At 42.8% G+C, this 6001-nt stretch overlaps 1 pseudogene; it reads left to right on the top strand.

Moving 5' to 3' along the window:
• Nucleotides 1–3193: 3193 nt before the first annotated feature.
• Nucleotides 3194–4970, top strand: LOC136532370 (uncharacterized; annotated as a pseudogene).
• Nucleotides 4971–6001: the final 1031 nt, after the last annotated feature.

Genomic DNA, 6001 nt, shown 5'->3' with positions numbered 1-6001 from the left:
AAATGAAAGGAGATATCGCAAAATATGTCGCCAGATGTGATATGTGTCGATGAGTCAAGGCAAGAACATCAACAACCAGTGGGACTACTTCAGCTATTGCACAAACCAGTATGGAAATGGGACAAAATCAGCATGGACTTCAGAGTTGGACTGCTCAAGACGCCAAATGGACATGACTCAATATGGGTTACAGTAGATCGATTGACGAAGGTGACACACTTTATTCCAGTAAGGACCGATTACAAGGGTAACAACTAACAAGTTGGCACAGTTATACATCGACAACATCCTTAGATTACATGGGGTACCAAGCCAAATAGTTTTAGATAGAGGAACACAATTCACCGCCCAATTCTAGAAGAGCTTACATAAAGCTCTGGGAACATGCCTTGATTATAACTCAGCCTATCATCCACAAACCGATAGACAGACAGAATGAGTAAACCAGATATTGGAAGACATGTTGCGAGCCTACGTACTCACCTATGGAAAAGACTAGGAAAAGAGCGTGTCATTCGTAGAATTCTCTTACAACAATAGTTACCAAGCAAGCTTGAAGATGGCACCATTCGAAACCTTGTATGGAATGAAATGCCAAACACCATTAAGGTGCCGAAGAGCAAGTTGCCAAAGTCCGAGAGAACTTGAAGGCTACACAAAGTAGACAGAAGAGCTATGTAGATACCCAACGAAGACCGCTAGAATTCTGACCCAGAGAATTCACCTGAAGATTTCAAGTCAGACAAAAGTTAGCTATTTACACCAAAATTTGGAGAGAAAAATGCAGGAACTCAAAACTTCCAAAATCGTGCCAATCAAGGAATCGATTGCATAAGGATCGATATTAGCTGATTCAGATATGACTCTGGAATCGGATCTCTTAGGATGATGTCAGCAGATAGCGATGATGAGCTACGGTTGGCGCCAGGAAACTACATATCGGACTCTACAAAAAGGAAAAGATTAGGGTCCAAATTATCTTAAATTAGGAATATTTTTCTTCTATGCTAAAGGTTGTAATAAGTCATGCTCGAGTAGGGTTCATGTTTAGGCTCCGGGTATAAATATTGGACCCCGGCTATTGTAAAGGACACACAATCAATCCAATACAAGTTACTTACTTTTTTCGGCTCTGGCCACCCCTTAGGAGTAGGAGTAGAGTAGATCTCAGCGAGTTCTTCAGCGAGGAGGGCTGCATCGGTCTGGCCGACCTCCGGCTTGTTTGTAAGTACCGTCATGGCTTATACTTCTGTTCTGTTCGTACGTCTGCATCGATCCGGTCGACATCCACTGCGACTCTGGTATAAGCTAGTTATCGACTCTTATTTAGTTTAAGTATGACTGCATCGATCCAGTCGACCTCCACTGCTCAAACTAGATTAAGGTCAAGTTATCGGCTCTATCTAAGGGTGGCGTTCCTTCAGATAGATTCATTAAGTTACCGATATTGCTTATTGCTTCCATTATCTATTTAATTACAACAATATCACTTCACCGGATTGAGATTAATCTAGATCGACCTTATATCCTGTTTAACCCATCGTTTGTTAATCTAAACTAATCTAATCTGCATCTTAAATGATGAGTTATGTTTTATCGACTATTTTATGTCAATCTTGATCGTACATAGTGTGTGGTTAAGGCATGTTTTGTCTTGAATAGATCTATTGGCTAACAAAAACCATTCCATGGCCTGTTATCATGGCCTGTGTGATTCTGCCTCACACCCCACTGTTAGCATCGTGGAGTGGGGATCATTATCTAGTAGATCTATTTTTGATAGGGCATGACCTTAACTGTGCGCTATGCCTGAATCGGCTGTTTTAGCCAATGTCGAGTGCTTTCACTTATGCAGTTTGCGTCACAAGATCATTGAAGTAGAGATAGGTTGAAAGATGTGTTAGCCCCATGATCTTATTATTGTATTACGGCCTGCATGATTCTGCCTCATGCCCCACTGGTCATAGCGATAGATGAGATCTAATATGTTCATTAGATTTATCTTTATTAAATGGTTAAATGATGATGGGTTGCTTCTTTTATAAAAAGGGATTTGGTTACTTGCAGTCATTGGCTTAGCATAAACTGATTATTGTTGATATCCTATTGCCATTGATTAATATTTGTCTAAATAACGAGATTCATCCTGAATGATAACCGATTTACCTTCCATAATTCCATGAGCTTCAACTGATTTATTCTTATGAATATGTTGGAATCGACTATTTAGTCGATCTCCTTCTATATCGGCTCTCAGAGCCGCACATTCGGGACTGTCTGACAACACCGGCATGTTCGAGATAAGATACCTCTTTGTGGCCGGCCCGTCGAGCACCGCCCACCCACCCATCGCTGCCCCTGCCCATCGAGCGCTGCCCACCCACCCATCGTCGCTCTGCTCATGAGACCGCCCGCTCATGTCTTTGGGGACCGCCACCGGCCGCCCGGTGGCCCGTAGGTTCTCGCCCCTGCTTCCGAGCCGTAGATTTGCGCGCATTGCTCCAAGGTTGGAGCGACTGCAACCATTCGAGGAGGTGGAGGGGGTAGAACCAACGTGTACTCCGGTGAGCAACGGTGACGGACTAGCGGGTCATCAGTGCGGTTTCGCTGGCACCTTTGGTAATTTCTCGTTCCTCTGCTTTTGTGATGAGAGTTGTGGTCGCGGTGGTGAGAACAATCCAGAAGGTTGAGCACAGATTTGGTGCATCATTCATGAGGAATCATAGGCTTACTCTAGCATATCCGCCATACTCGATTTCTCCACAGAGTTCTCAAAGGGCAGGCACACACAGTCGGAAAGAGTTAGAGGTGGATTTGGAGGATTGGTTGAGTTTTGATCGATTTCCTCCATTGAGTTCTAAGCAGAAATCTCCAAAAGTAGCGTTCGGGTTACCTAAGCATTCGCAATTGAGTGATTTGGAGAGTTGAGCGCCTTCGTCATGGCAATTTACCTCTAGTTGCTGTGGTGGATTCGAATTTGATTGCAATTGGGAATTTGCCAATCCATTTCTCATGGAGCAGTAAATCAGATACTGCTCTGGGTGGTGGGGAGGTACAGAAGTCAATAGAGCAAATTGTTTAGGAGTTGCAGCCGCCAGTGAAGCGCACAAAAGTGAGTCTACCGCCATTGTTGAGGTCTGAAGCTCGAAGAAATATTGAGGGTGCTGTCCGGGTGAAGAATGTGGGGAAGAAAATGAAACAGGCCAAGGCTAAGGAAAAGGAAAATTTAGTTGGGCCGGCCCAGTTAGGCCTGTCTATTAAGGACCTATTCGCTCATTCTTATTCCCCTCCACCCAGTCGTAGCCGTAGCCATAGCCGCATTGTTAAGTCCGCCTCGTCTTGGGTCTGGGTTGTCTCTGCTAGGTTTTGGGATCCAGTCGCAGAGTTTTCCAGCGAGTGTGAGGGACATCAGGAAATTTGGGGCTCAGGTGAAGGTTCTCCGTTGTGTCCGTCCTAACATGACGGATGAGAGGTCGTTCGTTGAGGTCACCATGGACAAGAGGCAGCAAAGTCATGAAGTTAGAGATGGTGATAGATTTAGAGATACTAAAGATGGGGAGAGATTTAGAGATGGGCGTAGTAGCCGTGATGGATTTTAGGGATACAGGTGTGAAGGTTGGGATTCCTAGGCTCGAGATGGGCATGATCCACGATTTGCTCGAGATCAAGGGTACTGGGATCCAAAGCAGGGGCATCAACTGTTTTGAGGTTAGGAGCAGTGGGAGGCCCAGAATCACAAGAGGATGGGAGATTAGTCTGAAGAGCAAGATGTGTGTCAAATGACTGAAGAAGATCTCCACCACAAGATTGAAGATCGAAGGAAGGGGTATAATGTTCAGCAGAATTGGGGTTCGGGTGTAGGTCAGTCTTCAGGTCTTGCTATGACATGTTTTAATTGCAATGATTATGGTCACCATCATTCTACCTGCAAGAAACCACGGTTTTGTTATAGTTGTCGAGAGTCAGGTCATAAGTCCAATCAATGCCCTTTGATGAAATCTAACAAGGGTCTATGACTTTGTGCGTATGGTATGCCTGGTCAGATTTTTTATGCTCTAGATTTACTTGAGCCTAAGGTTGAAGCTAAACCTAAAACTGAGGGACCAATTAGAGCTATTGTGTCGATTTTGGAAGGAAGGGGTACTAAGTTTAGAGTTAAGACTGAATTGCAATATCTGATGGATTCAAATTGGGATTGGGATGTCAAGTGCATTTTAGGGAGTTAATTTCTAGTGAATCTACCATCCAAAGTGGCTTTGAATATGCTAATCAAGATGAAAAAAATCAAGTTTATCACATCTGACATTATGGCTATGGATGGGGAGTCAGATATGGATCCGGAGGTGTTTCAGGTTCTTCAGTCTGTGTGGGTTAGAGCTATTGGCATTCCAAAATTTGCTAGAACTGAGTTTGCTGTTATGGAGCTTGCCAAGTTGGTGGGTGATCCAGAGGAGGTGCATTTACCATCTTTGCAATGGAAAGCAGTGTGGGTAAAGGTGTCATGCCAAAATCCTAACAAGATAGGTGGGACATCTGAAGTGTTTATTGACAAGAAGGGTAGGAAGATAACTTGGTATTTTTCAGACAAACTCCAGAATTATCCACCATCCAAGCCAGATGATGATCTTGATGATGAAGTGGATGATGTTACTGATGAAGAACACCCAAAATCATAGGAGAGCCATGGATGGCTGGAATCGGGCAAACCTACACCTGGTGATACTATTCAGAAATATGGGTCTGGTTCTTCTAGTCATGAAAGGCAAGTTGCTATGGGTAGTTGTAAAAGTACTGGTCCACTTGCTGAAGAATTAGAGATGAATTCTCAGGGACATAATGTTGATACAGATGATTATCAGAAGTTGATGGCAAAATCTGACATTTTTCAAGATATGCATGATTTAGTTGCTAGTCTAAATCCGCAGGGTGATCTGGAACTTGAAAATGGTGTGTCATCTGATGGGGTTTAGACATCTCTTTTGGAAGGTGTAGTATCTAATGGGGTGCTAGTCTATAATGATGAGGACAAAGTAGCAGTTCCTATAGCAATGAAGACTTTGGAGTCGATCTTGACTTATCAGGAGGAATCATGTGGGGTTTTGAAACTTAAGCCAGTCAAGAGTGCCCTGGTTCATTTCAATACCAGACACTGTTTGAGAATTCAAGAGAAGGAGGGAGCAATGCAAGATAAACTGAAAGGCAGTACAACTGATGCAAAAGGTATTAAATTCATTCCCTCATCTTCTTGTTCTACTGATACTTGCTCCTTAGATTCTATGGCTAGAGTATATGGTTTCTCATTGGGGCAAGATGAGGTCTCTAGAATTGCTAACATTTCTTTGATACAAGCTAAGGAAGGTGCTTTCATTGCTTTGCAAAAAACTAAGCAAAAGATTGAGTCAAGTTCTGTTATCCCAAATGATACAATTATTAGAGTTCCTTTGGAGATTGAGAGTTCTATGGATTTGAGCCCCCAGGTGTAAGAGTTGATGGGGGGTGGTGCTAATACAAAGAATAATTTATCTCATAGAGATCAAGGATGAAGTTTCTGTATTGGAATATTAGAGGAATGGGAAATGCAGGGAGGAGGAAGTTGCTTTTAGAATTAGTTAATAAACATTCTTTTGATTGCATCTATTTATAGGAAACCATTAAGTCTTCTTTTAGATATAGAGAGTTAGAGAGGTTCACTAGTCAGAAGGATATGTCTTGGTCCTGGTTGCCTTGTTCTGGGCATTCAGGTGGTTTGCTCATGGGTGTGGATAAAGAGTTGGCTATAGTTACAGCTAAAGATGTGGGTAATTTTTACTAATGTTTCAATCTTACCATGAAGGCAAATGGTTTTCAGTGGGTGATTTTCAATGTATATGGCCCTGCTCATGATGATAGGAAGTTAGAGTTCTTGGAAGAGATTCAATCTAAAGTTCAATCGGTGGAATGCCCTATGATTCTGGGTGGAGATTTTAATTTGGTGAGAAGAATTGAGGAAAAATCTAATGGA

The sequence above is a fragment of the Miscanthus floridulus genome, unplaced genomic scaffold (assembly GCF_019320115.1).
Source record: "Miscanthus floridulus cultivar M001 unplaced genomic scaffold, ASM1932011v1 fs_594_1_2, whole genome shotgun sequence".
In the NCBI taxonomy this organism is placed as follows: domain Eukaryota; kingdom Viridiplantae; phylum Streptophyta; class Magnoliopsida; order Poales; family Poaceae; genus Miscanthus; species Miscanthus floridulus.
Note: the sequence above shows the minus strand (reverse complement) of the source record. Positions and strands in the feature narration are given on the sequence as shown.